We start from the raw sequence: 14,909 nt of genomic DNA on the forward strand, positions 1-14,909 counted from the left end.
GGGACGGCTTGTATACCTTTTTTGATCAAAAATAGTTCACTAAGTACCCTATATTTCATATGCAACTTTGCTTTACATTTATATATAATGATGGTAGGGTATGAGATATATTTTGTCTTTTGTAGGTTTTAGATAGATAGATAGATAGATAGATAGATAATACATAGATAGATAGATAGATAGATAGATAGATAGATAGATAGATAGATAGATGGATAGATAGATAGAGGGATAGATGATGCTGGGAGAAACTGGTGTGAAGACCCAGAAGTGGCAAAATATAGACGCAGCTCTGAGTTGTGCCTAAATTTTGTGACTTTTCAAAGCTTTTATGTCAGAATTCTGCCATGGAAGCTTTGATGCACTGGGCCCATAGAATGTAGCTGAGGTCAAGGTGAACCCCATTTTTAAGATTTATGGATGTCCTAGCAGTTTGACCCCCAGTGATCAGTAGCTTATCCTCTATATTATGGAAAAAGGGATCATTTTCAATTCTGTGAATAACTCTATTACATAACTTCCTGTCCCTAATGAGGCTTATATAGATCTGAAAATTCTCTCTTGTTTTGTTTTCCTGAAATCTCCCTCCTTTACAAATGACCTATAGATCTGTATAATAGGGGTTATAAAGGATGAAGAAAAAATGGGCAGAGGGGAAAGAGGAGAAATTACTTATTTTCTTTTAGTCCCTGCCCAAATCCTCTAAAAAGATACCTCTATTAATCTATACACAGTCAGACAGTCAGATTATTATGCAGCAGAGTCATATTGTAGTCTTGCTGTTTGGTCGGTTGTAGGGTGTAACCAGCTCCATTATTCCCTAAAGTTCCCATTGGCTTTAACAAAATACTCTTCAAACATTGGCTCCATATCAAGCTTCTAAAGCCACACACATCGGCTTACTCCAACAAATCTCATTGTGTCTGTCAGCAAGCAAGTTACTCATAATCTGATGGAAATGTAATTTGCCACCTTGTCTTTGCTGTTAATTACAATTATTAAAGACTGATTAATTGTAGGGGAGAAAATTCCATAAAAGAGTGTCCTGCTATTATCTGTGGTCCTGCTCCAATTCTGATACTTTTTTGTCTTATAACTGATTTATTAAAGGGGTTGTACAGACTTGGTGTTCAAGTCTGCAGTCACATAGAGCGAACCCCCATCCTGGAACACCCCTTTAATCAGTGTTAGGCTGGGTTCAGGTAGCCATATTTCATAGTCCATATACTTTATGACTTTTCAGACTGTGGGTACCCTGATGCAAAGTCATTAGCCTCATACATACCTTATGGGGCTGTTGAGTTTGGCTCAGGAAACCCATGGTCGGTCCAAGCATCATGGTTCGAGTACGGGCCATGACATACGGCCTTCGGAAACTGCCCTTCTTTTTAAACTGGACTTTTTCACAGAGGCCAATTAAATGGATGGATGACTTGAGGCCAATATATGGCTTATAGTGGGGCCCCTAAGTGGATCTAATGATCTATACATCTTATGGAATACAACAGAATAGGCAAATTGTAGCCCTGTTTGTACTCACTGGTTCACCAATCTTAAAGGCTATGTCTTAATTCCCACAGCATTTTTTTTATTGTTCCTTTGTTTCATAAATAAGAAAATATGTAATTTTGTAATAGTAATAAACCATTAGGTGGACCTATGAATACATTTAGTAGATTACCAAACAGCAAGTGATGGATGGAAGAAAGAATGACTGTGGGATCAGACTACACAGGCTTTGTTTGTTGTCTGTTACTATGGCGATACATTGATCTGCAGAGGAGCTGTATAAACAAAACAATAGAAACAATTTCTATAAGATATATCGAAAAGTTATTTCACTATTTTACATGCAATGGCACATTTAGAAAAAATAGTGATGAAGGTGCACAGAGGGTCAGCTGACTCATGATGTCTGAACCACTGGCAGCACGAATCAGACGGTGTCTGTGTTATTGCAGCCGTGTATGTCTTACTCTGAAATGCTGCGGCTTTAAAAAGTTGGTCCACGCAGGTCTCAGGGTATACACATGGCTCTTCCTATGTGTATGTATAGGAATCATCTTGTCAGTCTACGGGAGAGGGGCCGGTAAAGGCCCCCAGGGACCAGCTCTGGACTAGGTATCTGAGATTAATAATCCCCGACCGGCTGTAGCGAGTAGTCAGAGTAAAACATATGCGGCTGCAATACAGCAGCAAGTGGTTCTGTCAGGATGAATCTCATGACACTTTTTAGATGCGTCAAGTTACCGTATTTTTCGGATTATAAGACGCACTTTTTTTCCTCCAAATTTGGGAGGAAAATGGTGGTGCGTCTTATATTCCGAAGGTAGCTTACCGGAGGGTGGCTGCGGTGGAGTGGGGTCACAGGAGGCAGGGTCGCTGCTTCAGGGGGTCAGCGGCGGCAGGAGTGGGGTGATGCTGGGCTCTCATAAGATGTCGGTGCCGGAGAGCGGAGTCCTCTGTCCCATTGATTTCCCTGCGGTGGGCGTCACGAAAATGGCCGGCACATGCACAGATTGAGAACTCAGGAGACGATATGACCAAATAAAGAAACCGCTATCACCAATTGTCTGGAATTGGATTTATTACACCGTTCACAGCAGCGTGGATCGTCCACAAATATTTCCCTGTGTTTTACAGGAGATGCACATGCATGCAATGACTTCTCCATTGCCAGAGGGTCAAGACAGAGCCCTGTTCTTGAGATAGGTGCTGGTCCTAGAGGTGGTACACACATAAATCAGATCGTTATGACATATCGTTTGTTTGTATGTTGTAAATGTCCAAAATTGTAACATCCATTTAGTTTTACAACAGAACTGAACCCTTTATTGATAATTTCCCTTGACCATTCTATCACTCGGGTTCATTTATTGCGTGAAGTGACCCTTCCACCATAAAGGAACAAATGCATTGGTCTTTCCCTATCACAGAAATGACTTCTTAATATGTTTAGTAGTCACAGGCAGGATTGCTAACGTATCAACATTTATTTCATATTTCATATCTAAGATAGGGCGAAACATCCCAACAATGGGTTGTTCTTCATAGTTTCCTCCAATCTCCCCATGTACTAAATTTACTGTTTAATATAATCTCCATGACTTCGCGTCCTCCTGCCCAGAGTGGAGGCATCTCCGGAGCCCTGCTGGGAGAAGATATGGATATGAGATAACTTAATAAACACATTACACCACATGTAGAATACTTTCCCCTAAAGGTTACGTTCCCTGAGAATGCAACGTTTTATTCCTCAGGGTTCCGTGATCCAAACTGTGTATCACTTAGAAGTATATCTTATTGGTTTAGGAGAACATTTATAGATTCCCCGAGCTATTGTTTCCTCATAATACAGACAAAAAAACACTGTTACGGGATTGATTCATAAGCACAACCTATAATAACTTGCCTTGGGGAGGGTGTCAAAGGCGCAGAGATCAATAAGATATTATCTGGTAGTTTGTATAGAACAAGCAGTCATATGTCTGTTTCATCTACAGATCTGCGCTCGGCACATATCCCCTCAGGCTGACTGCGGTGGTCGCGGAGGCCGAGCACTCGTACTCTACTTTTATCTATGCTATTATTTACTGCTGAGTAATGCATGGCTCCTGCCCTGGAACACTGGTATTAATCGGTGTTTTTTTATTTATTTTGGCCTTATATTCATTTTCTTCCAAGTTTTTGTGTTTTATTTTTAAGTACAATGTATCTTTTCTGAATTATTATTAAAGTCTTACAGTATCTATTTAAAATAGCCACAATGCACAATACAAAACACTGTTAGGATTTAGGGTATATACAGTACATCAGTTTTGCGCGGAGATGTTGAAAGCATAAAGCCTTAACGGGAGTCAGTCTGGCTAAAGTGATAGTATAAACTGAGCACGTAGCCTTGTATGGGATATAGCTTCTACAAATATTTTATTCTAATCCCTTTTTCTGTTCTATAGAAACTGAAGTTTAATCAAATATGCAAATTGGGCTGCATGGTGCACCCTGGGTGTGGCCAGGAAACTCAGTGCACCATTCTTCCCTCTAGTTTTGCATGTCCCCACCTCCTTCACTGGTGATTGACATCACAGGCTTACCTGAGTTTTTTCTGCTTTCTCTGCAACCAGTGCTTGCACCAGGCACTGTCAATCATCTTTAAGGAAGGCTGGGACATGCAAAACCAGGTGCACTTAGCGTCTTGGCTACACCAAGGGTGCACTGAACACCCTAATTATCATATCTGATTAAACTTCCAGAGATTTGCACACTAGATATGTGTATCCCCTACTAGGCTATACACTTAATTTATATTGGCTGTCAGACTGTCTTTAAGTAGCAACTTAGTTTTGGCCTTTAGAACTAAAAGAATCGTTTTGCTTTCACTCTTGAGCGCAGATATTCTGTTTGTCTCTTCCATTATTAAGAATAGACTAATGCAAGTAATGTCAAATCTTGTTCCATTGCATAAAGTGTGACAATGAAAGCAGAGGGACCCCATTGATTATTTTGGGTCTACTGGGTTCCGTCATGGAAAAAAATAGTATCATACAGAACTTTTAAGTTCTGTTCTCAAAAAAACAGGACACACAAAGAATCCCATAAAAAATGAATGGGATCCCTTTGCTTTCGTTTGTATCAGTTATGCAATGGATCATTATGTCCGAAAACAGAGCCCAATCTGTCTTTGTCCTTCTTCACATATCCGTGTTTCCAGTACATGTGTCATCCATTTTTTTTCTCGCATCCCACACATACCCATTTTAATCTAAGGGGCTGCTCACATAGCTGTTTTTTTACACAGACTGTGTGTCTGTGCAAACTACACGGAGACATGTCCGTTTTTTTCTGGTAGCACAGATAACAAGGGCCAATACAAGTCTATGGGTCTGTGAAAAACACATAAAGCACACAAATGGCACCTGTGTGCCATTCGTGTGCCATCTGTGTTCCATCCGTGTGCCATTCGTGTGCCTTCCGTGTTCCATCCGTGTGCCATCCGTGTTCCATCCGTGTTCCATTTGTGTGCCATCCGTGTGCCATTCGTGTTCCATCTGTGTGCCATTTGTGTTCCATTTGTGTTCCATCCGTGTGCCATCTGTGTTCCATCTGTGTGCCATCCGTGTTCCATCCGTGTTCCATCCGTGTGCCATCCGTGTGCCATCCGTGTTCCATCCGTGTGCCATTCGTATGCCATTTGTGTTCCATCCGTGTTCCATCTCTGTGCCATTCGTGTGCCATCCGTGTTCCATCTGTGTGACATTCGTGTGCCATCCGTGTTCCATCCGTGTGCCATCCGTGTGCCATCTGTGTGCCATTCGTGTGCCATCTGTGTGCCATCCGTGTGCCATTTGTGTTCCATCTCTGTGCCATCCATGTGCCATCCGTGTGCCATCCGTGTGCCATCCGTGTTCCATTTGTGTTCCATCCGTGTTCCATCTGTGTGCCATTCGTGTGCCATCCGTGTGCCATCCGTGTGCCATCTGTGTGCCATTCATGTGCCATCCGTGTTCCATTTGTGTTCCATCCGTGTTGCATCTCTGTGCCATTCGTGTGCCATCCGTGTTCCATCTGTGTGACATTCGTGTGCCATCCGTGTTCCATCCGTGTGCCATCCGTGTGCCATCTGTGTGCCATTCGTGTGCCATCTGTGTGCCATCCGTGTGCCATTTGTGTTCCATCTCTGTGCCATCCATGTGCCATCCGTGTGCCATCCGTGTGCCATTCGTGTGCCATCTGTGTGCCATCTGTGTGCCATTCGTGTGCCATCCGTGTTCCATTTGTGTTCCATCCGTGTTCCATCTGTGTGCCATTCGTGTGCCATTCGTGTGCCATCCGTGTGCCATCCGTGTGCCATCTGTGTGCCATTCATGTGCCATCCGTGTTCCATTTGTGTTCCATCCGTGTTCCATCTGTGTGCCATTAGTGTGCCATTCGTGTGCCATTCGTGTGCCATCCGTGTGCCATTCGTGTGCCATCTGTGTGCCATTCGTGTGCCATCCGTGTGCCATCCGTGTTCCATTTGTGTTCCATCCGTGTTCCATCTGTGTGCCATCCGTGTGCCATCCGTGTTCCATTTGTGTTCCATCCGTGTTCCATCTGTGTGCCATTAGTGTGCCATTCGTGTGCCATCTGTGTGCCATTCATGTGCCATCCGTGTGCCATCCGTGTTCCATTTGTGTTCCATCCGTGTTCCATCTGTGTGCCATCTGTGTGCCATTCGTGTGCCATCCGTGTGCCATCCGTGTTCCATTTGTGTTCCATCCGTGTGCCATCCGTGTGCCATCCGTGTTCCATTTGTGTTCCATCCGTGTGCCATTCGTGTGCCATCCGTGTGCCATCTGTGTGCCATTCGTGTGCCATCCGTGTGCCATCCGTGTTCCATCTGTGGGCTGTTCATTTTTAACATTGCAAAGTATAGGAAAAGCTTTAGAATTTCTTTCTTTTTTTATCCACGCTGGAAAAACACAGATGGCACACTGATGGTAAAATGGACACACTGATGCAAAACACTGATGACACCGGTACCAAAACAGTGCAAAATAGTTAATGAAACCCAATTGAAAAAAAATATTTTTAGCCCAATACACATGCATTTAAGTAAAATAATAATAATGTCCTCTAAGGTGTCCATATCCTATAATTTGCCTAAAAATCACTTACTTGTGTTTTATGCTATGTACTTTATATGACACAATAACTTTATTGTAGGTTGTTACTTTCATAGGGATAAGTAATATACTCGGCTGACTATATAATGTGCAGGGAGGCTTTCCAACGCTGGAAGCAGATGTTGGAGCAACATCAGATTGGGCATGTTGGATTAGAACATGTCCAATCCTTTGTTTACACAAAATATATTGTGGTGGCTCAGTGGTTAGCACTGCAGCTTTGCAGCACTGGGGTCCTGGGCTCAAATCCTACCAAGGACAACATTTGAAAGGAGTTTGTATGTTCTCCCTGTGATTGTGTGGGTTTCCTCCCACACTCCAAGACATACTGATAGGGAATTTAGATTGTGAGACCCATTGGGGACAGTGATGATCATGTATGTGAAGCACTATGGAATATGATAGTGCTATAAAAGCAAAGCATAATAAATAAATAAATATTTTTCTTTCCCTATGGATGGGGTCTTTCCATTATGACCATTTATCACAATATTTGTAATGAATGTCTGATCGATGGAGCCAACACTGCTCGGACCCACTTGATCACGAAAATAGGGATCTTGAGCTTCCCATTCCAATTCATTGTGGTCCAACATGTGTCCTGCTGCTCTTTTCTCTGACACAAAGTGTTGAGTACATTGGTCATCTGCTTCCATCAGCTCCACAGATGGTGCAACAGAGCACATGCTTGACCACAAGTCTATTCAAAGCCTTCTTCACTGCAAATATGCATTAAGAACATATGGGAAGGGGTTCAGGACCCTTGTTCTAATGATCATAATCACTACTGTATTACCCATTTCCAATCACTCTCTCGCTCTTGTCACCTGCATCTTAAAAACATCTACAGAATTCAACCTTTAAAACTGCAAAAACTCTTAATGTCGCTCTTAGTCATTCTCGTCTGGACTACTGCACCTCTCAACTGATTGGTCTCCCTCTAACTAAACCTTCTCCTCTCCAATCCGTCCTGAATCAGCCGCTACAGTCATATTTCTGTCCAGCTGCTACACCGATGCCTCCACCCTGTGCCAGTCATTTCACTGGTTGCCCATTTTCTACAGAATACAATACAAACTTATGTCACTCATCCACAAAGCTCTGCACAGTTCTGCATCGCCCTCCATCTCCTCCCTCATCTCTGTTTCATCACCCTACTCCTGCCCCCATTTTGCAACTGATCTAAGACTAACATCCTCCATAATCCAAACCTCGTTTCTCCGTCTCCAAGACTTCTCTCATTCTGCGCCAGTTTTCTGGAATGCACTACCCCAAACGATCCGACCAATACCTAGCTCCCACATTTTTAAGCGTGCTTTAAAAACACATCTCTTTAGACAGGCTTATCACGTAACTTCACTAACCTAACTCTCCCCTGTTCCCTCTTTCTAAATTTTACTCAGAACCTGGTTCCTCCTATTTATCTGTCTGCACACCCTCCATGCACCCAATAGCACTTGGTAACTGTACGTGGATAGATCCTGACTGATGACCGGATTATGCAGCTTATTTGAATGCCCTATTTATTATAATGATGGCTGGACCATACATGACGAGCACTTTCTCTCTATTGTGTCCCCCTTATTTCCTTATAGATTGTAAGCTTGGTAGCCGGACCCTCACTACTCCTGTAACTGTAAAACTATGTGTCACTTTGTAATGTTTTTATTGTCTGTACATGTCGCCGCTTAATCGTAAAGTGCTGTGGAATATGTTGGCGCTATATAATTACAATTATTATTATTACCTACACTGTATATATGGAGGGTTCTGTGAGATGACCCGTTTAAAGTAAAAATGTTTGTTCAGTTAAAGCAAGTGTACATATTAGCGGTGTGGTTGGGAGAAGCAGCTTAGGTAGAAAGTTACCATGTGTATTTCACATGCGGTACACGCCAGCATTACTCCTGAGGCCAGCGATTGGCTTCAGTGGTCACAAGAATAATGTACGGCACGCGATCACTGTAGGAAGTAAATAGGAAGTGAGTGGCGCTGCTGGAGCAGTTCGGGATTGAAGTGGTGTGTTTTGTGTTTTGTTTGTTTTTTTCTATTTATTATTTAACCTGTTTTCTGCTCTTGGCTAAACTTTTATGAATTCTAAAAAACAAACACCCCTTTATATAAAAGCAAGTACAGGTAAAGGTGGTCATTTGCAGGTGCAGGGAAAAAAGAGGTGGGGGAGATGTCTGGGTGGGTTTCCTCATTGGCATTTTTCTACGGGATCCTTTTATAAAATCATCGGGGTTGAGTCGGTCTAATCACATAAAAATCTCTTTCGTTTGGGAACCAGGGCAAAGCTCACAGAATCCTGGACAATATATGGTCTGATCATTTCCCCTGCAATGACCACTACAGAAAAAATCTAGTATCACATGTCAGAGTGACACCCCTGCTTGATCTTAGGTTTCTGTTTTGGGGGTCCTGAGCAGGGGCCGCAGTGTCGGACTGGTGAGCCAAGGGCCCACCAGTAACATCAATTCCAGACCCCCACTTTTCAGCTACATGCCAATGTGACTTTATCTTCTAACAATAAACTGGGTTGATTGTTAAATTAATAAGATGTTTCCTTTGCCTTTTAATATGGTGAATTGAGTTCATTGTGCCAAGTACTGCACATATAAGTTGTTGGTGGCCCACCGGAGGATTCTCCTGTTCTCCTGTGGGCCAGTCCGAGCCTGGCAGGGGTCCCACCTTTATGACGTCCATATACTCTAATAATAGATATATAAGGGGGGAAATGGGTTTGTAAACATCTGATGACTTCTATGTTCTCTCACCCCTGCATGATTACTTAATATTCTCCTTTTATCTTTCTATCTTTGTGATATTTTTAGCCCGGCGTGTAAAGTTTTCACAATACTACCACAAACGTCGTAATTCCGGCTTATTAGTAGTTTTATCATTTATTGCAACACAGGGATGTTTTCACGGAGCATGAAGTCATCGTACGCTCAGGGTGAAGAATGTGAGGCACAAACTGCTGGTCAGTGTTACTCAAGTCACTTGCCTTCAGACATCCAGGGATAGCGTGCAGGAATCTCTAAATGTCACGGATTCCCATCTGGAAAATCTGAGACCTCTGCATCTCTCTGCGAATAACAAAGATAAATATGGAAAGTTTAATTTAGTAAAATGATTATTGGATCGGACTGTAAACAAGGTTATGTAACCTGACAACTTTAGTGCGTTGTGTATTTAAAGGGCCAGCGGGGCTTTAATGAAAATTGTTTGTCATATCCATACATGCCCCATGTGCCACATTGCAGCCATCAGGATACATTTGGATGCAATGCGACGGTCCCAGAACAGCGTCCTGCCATAATACTCATAGTAGCAGCCGCCAGTGATATTGGCAGTTACAATGTGCGAGGCAATCGACTTGAAAAACATTTCAATGTACATCTTTTTTTTTTGGTCCAAGATTAGTTATGATGAGCGAACCCTTGAATGTTCGGGTTCCTTGGGTTTGGCTGAATTTGAGAAAAAAGTTTAGTTCAGGTACAAAAAATTGCCCCCAACCTGAAACCTATTCAAGTCAATGGGGGGCCCTAACATCCTGGGGTTCTCTGTGTGACAGCATGGGAAACAGCGACAATGACCAGCGGTAACCTTACTGAAGTCACCACCGGTGACAGCCGCTGGGTATCATGGTTCCCACACTATCACACAGAGGACAGCGTATGAGCCGGTAACTGGGGCCGGCGGTGACAAGGTTACCGCCGTTCAGGCGCCGGCTGATGACTACTACTGTCATCAGCGTCTACTGCTCTCGCTGATAGCAGAGAGTGCAAGCGACGCTAATGAGAGTATTCACCAGCCAGCGCCTGTGCATAGCGGTAGCTTTACTGCTATCTACAGGTGCCAGAGACAAAGAAGAAGATGACTGTGGATTACTTTGTGGGAACATTTAATTAATAAATGGGTGTACAAGGTGTAGGGAAGTTTTATTCAAATAAAGTTTTTTTCTGTATGTGTGTGTTTATTTATTTTTACTACTGGGTTGGTAATTGGGGTGTCGACTGACACCTCTCCGTTACTATCCCCAAAAATAATTACCCCGATTGCCACCACATAAGGGCAATCGGGAAGATCTGAGGCTAAGCGCCAGAATTGGTGCAACAAATATGATGCGCCACTTCTGGGGCAGCTACAGGCTGATATTTGTAGGTTGGGAATGGCCCAATAGCCATGGGTAGTTCCAGCCTATTATTATCTGCCCGTAGCTGTACTTTCCCTTATCTGGCTATTAAAAATAGAGGGGAACCCATACTGTTTATTTTTCAGATATTTATTTACTACTAATAAATAAATAAATGAAAAATACAAGTAAATAAATAAATAAAGCAGTGATGTGCAACCGTGAGTCCAGCACTCGGCATTCCGGCACTCATTAGTCCGGCACTCATTAGTCCAGCACTTGAGCTACCGTGAGACCCAGTGACTGTGAATTCAGGTAACCTTAAAGGTTACCAGAGTTCACAGCCACCATGTCTCCCGGCAGCTGTAAGGCCTGGAAACCTTAAGGGAACCTTTAAGGGAGACTTTAAGGTTACTGGAGTTTTCAGCTGCTGGAATACCTGGAGGCTGTGAACTAAGGTTACCTTGGGTGTGTATTTTACTGTACTGTACTGTAAACAAATAAATGGAAAGAAAACTACATGGGGTCCCCCCTATTTTTATAGCCAGCCAAGGGAAAGCAGACAGCTGTGAGCTGGTCTTAGTATTCTGGGAAGGGACAAATATCGATGTACCTTCCTAACCTATTAATATTGGCCTCCAGCTGCCTGATTTGCCTTTGCTGGTTATTAAAAATGGAAAAACCATAAAAAAAGTGAGACCCCCCCCCCATATTTTGAATAGCCAGCTAAGGGAAAGCAAACAGCTGGGGTCTGATATTAATAGGTTGGAAAGGGCCATAGATATTGTCCCCTTCCCAGCCTAAAAAGACCAGCCCTCAGCCACCCCAGAAATGGCGCATCCACTAGAGGTTGGTAATGGAGAGGCATCTATCAGACACCCCCATTATTAGCCCAGTAAATTAAAAGATAAGAAAACACACCGAAAAAAAATCTTTGTTTTAAAAAAAATTCCCAACAATTTCCCTCTTTCCCCATTTATTAAAAAATAATATTAATAAAAAAAATTATAATCTACCGGGTCCGCTGTAATCGATAATATGGACACCTCATGATGATCCCGGTCTTCTTCGTCCAGTCTATTAAACCCCGTTCAGAGAACGCAGCTCCATAAACAGGAGCAGCAGCCACTGCCAGGTATAACACTGTACTACGAGAGTCCCAGCTGCTGTGAACTGAGGTGACGTCAGAAAGGTTACCTCAGTTCATAGCGACTGGTTATCATGATGCGCAGCGCCAGTGCCGGATTAATGAGCGGTCGTCCATCAGTCCGGCACTTAGCTGACTTTACTGATGTCACCTCAGATAACAATAGCTGGGTCTCCATAGTACAGTGTCAGACCTGGCAGTGGCTGCTACTCCAGTCTATGCGTTTACATGTGCTTGTAATCAAAAATAGGGGGAACTCTACATCTTTTTTTTTTATAAATGTATTTTTCTCTCTAACATGGTGCGCCGGCCATGGTGACAACTGTGGAACAGAATCCACTTCAAAGAAGTCACTTCTTTTTTTTCCTTGGCAACGAAACATCGTCAGAAAGAAAATCTTAAAAAAAAACCAGTGTGTAAGAACTGTGCTACGTTCCCACGAAGAGATTTTGGTGAGTTTTTCACCCTGCTATTTTTGTCTCTTTTTGGGGTGTCATGTTTTAAACAAAACGGCTTTATTTTTTATATTTCCTCACCAAGGGCGTACATAGAAATCATGGAGCCCAATAGCAGAAGTTCTAATTGCCCCCCACACTCCCTGACCCCCCCCCCCAACAAAAAAAAATAATAATAGTTGGTGGTGTCACAGAAGAGCATATCTCACATCTCTGAGGCCTTTACAAAGTAGGTTTTCCTCTTACTGAAGCCCTAGATTCCTCTTTCATTGCATCCATAAAGTATGACGCAAAAAAAAGAGCCGCAAAAACACAGTATGATATCCTCATGGTGAATTCCTCCATCGTACCCTCCACCCGCACAGTATGATGACCATACTGTACCCCACCTCAACTCCCCCGGCAAAGTATGGAGACCCCAACACAGTATGATCCATGTGATGATAGAACCTATAATCTTAATAAGCCTGACTTTTAGATTTGTTAATCCAAGAGAAATACACTATTATCTTTGTGTTGACTTGTAAATGTATGTGTATTTATGTGCCTGGTCAAGAAGAACAGACCAGTATTTTTATAACCCTGATTGTTGTCTCTTCTTTGATTCTGAAACAATGATGTTGATTTAAGGAGCCCCCTACTATACCAACTATGTAAATAGATTAGCTCAAACAATGAGAGCTGAGCCGTGTCAGTAATGCCCTTCCTAAACCCTTACCTGTGAATGTGTACTTGAAGGACAACTGTAACTATTGTAAGGGGCATGGGCTTCAGTAGACTTCAGACTTGAAACAGAGATTGAAAAGAGACTTTACAAGGAGAATCAAAGAGCAAACTCTCTACACACCATCAGCTTAGAAGTATGGCTTTAACCAAAGAGAAACAGATTTGGATTCTACATGATTCTAGCCTAAGGGTATATAGCCCTGACTAGAAAGATATAGATCTGCTCCATTGACAATTAGAGAGACCATGGATACATTTTGGGGAGCCAAGGTTGGGACGATGAAGTCACCTGGCCCCATGGATATGTTGTTTAGGGTTGCCAGGTGGGACCCTCCGGTCGCCTGGAAGCCGTGGAGACATTCGGAGAAGCGAGATTGGGACCAGCCAGTCATCTGGCCCCATGGAAACTCTCGGAGATGCCAGGGTTGAACCCTCGGGTCTCCTGGCCTTGTACCTTGATGAACTGTTAGCTTCTTAAGCTTGCCTCTACCTTTTCTCTGTGGGGGGCCACCAGAAGCGGGGGGCCACTGGTTGAGGTAGTTGGTCCTGGAAGTCCCAAAGTCGCAGCTGTTATATCCCAGGCAGGCGGAGCGGAAGGGTGAGACTGTGTAATGTTGTACCATCTTGTGTATTTGCTGGGACTGTTCTATGTGGTTATTGTCCGCTTTGTGGTTCAATAAAGTATTGCCACACTGTTTTACCCTCACCCTGTGTTTTCTGAGTAGCGTTACGCCCACTTAAGACCCCGTGTCTTCACAGCCCCGAACTGTGACCCCTACACAGCTCTCCATGCAGCATAATGGGCCTATATACAGTGTAATGACCTCACACTTCACCACACTGTATAATGGCCCACACTAGCTCTCCAACCAGTATAATAGCTCCCACACAAACCTTCACACTGTATAATTGCTTGTATACAGTATAATAGCCACCACATAGAACCCCATGAAGTATAAACACTTCCTCATAGCACTCCAAATATAATAATGGCCCCTATATAGACATCCAAATATTATAATGGCCCGCACATAGCCCTTAATGCAGTATACTGCACCCCTTATTCCTCCACATAATATAATGCATTCTCCATAGTCCTCCATATAGTATGATGCACTCCCCATAGTCCTCCATTTAATATAATGCACTCCCCATAGTCCTCCGTTTAATATAATGCTCTCCCCATAGTCCTCCATATAGTATAATGCACCCCCATAGTCCTCCATATAGTATAATGCACACCCCATAGTCCTCTATATAGTATAATGCACTAACCATAGTCCTCCATATAGTATAATGCACCCCATAGTCCTCCATATAGTATAATGGACTCCATAGTCCTCCATACAGTGTACTGCACTAACCATAGTCCTCTATATAGTATAATGCACAGCCCATAGTCCTCCATATAGTATAATGCACTCCTCATAGTCCTCCATATAATATAATGCACTCTCCATAGTCCTCCATATAGTATAATGCACTCCCCATAGTCCTTCAAATAGTATAATGCACCCCCATAGTCCTCCATATAGTTTAATGCACTCTCCATAGTCCTCCATATAGTATAATCCACTACCCATAGTACTCCATATACTATAATGCACTCTCCATAGTCCTCCATATAGTATAATGCACTCCCCATAGTCCTCTATATAGTAGAATGCACAGTCCATAGTCCTCCATATAGTATAATGCACACTCCATAGTCCTCCATATAGTATAATGCACTCTCCATAGTCCTCCATATAGTATAATGCACTCCCCATAGTCCTCTA

The sequence above is a fragment of the Phyllobates terribilis genome, unplaced genomic scaffold, assembly GCF_046119375.1.
Source record: "Phyllobates terribilis strain yellow unplaced genomic scaffold, ASM4611937v1 Scaffold_9__5_contigs__length_417890890, whole genome shotgun sequence".
Lineage (NCBI taxonomy): Eukaryota > Metazoa > Chordata > Amphibia > Anura > Dendrobatidae > Phyllobates > Phyllobates terribilis.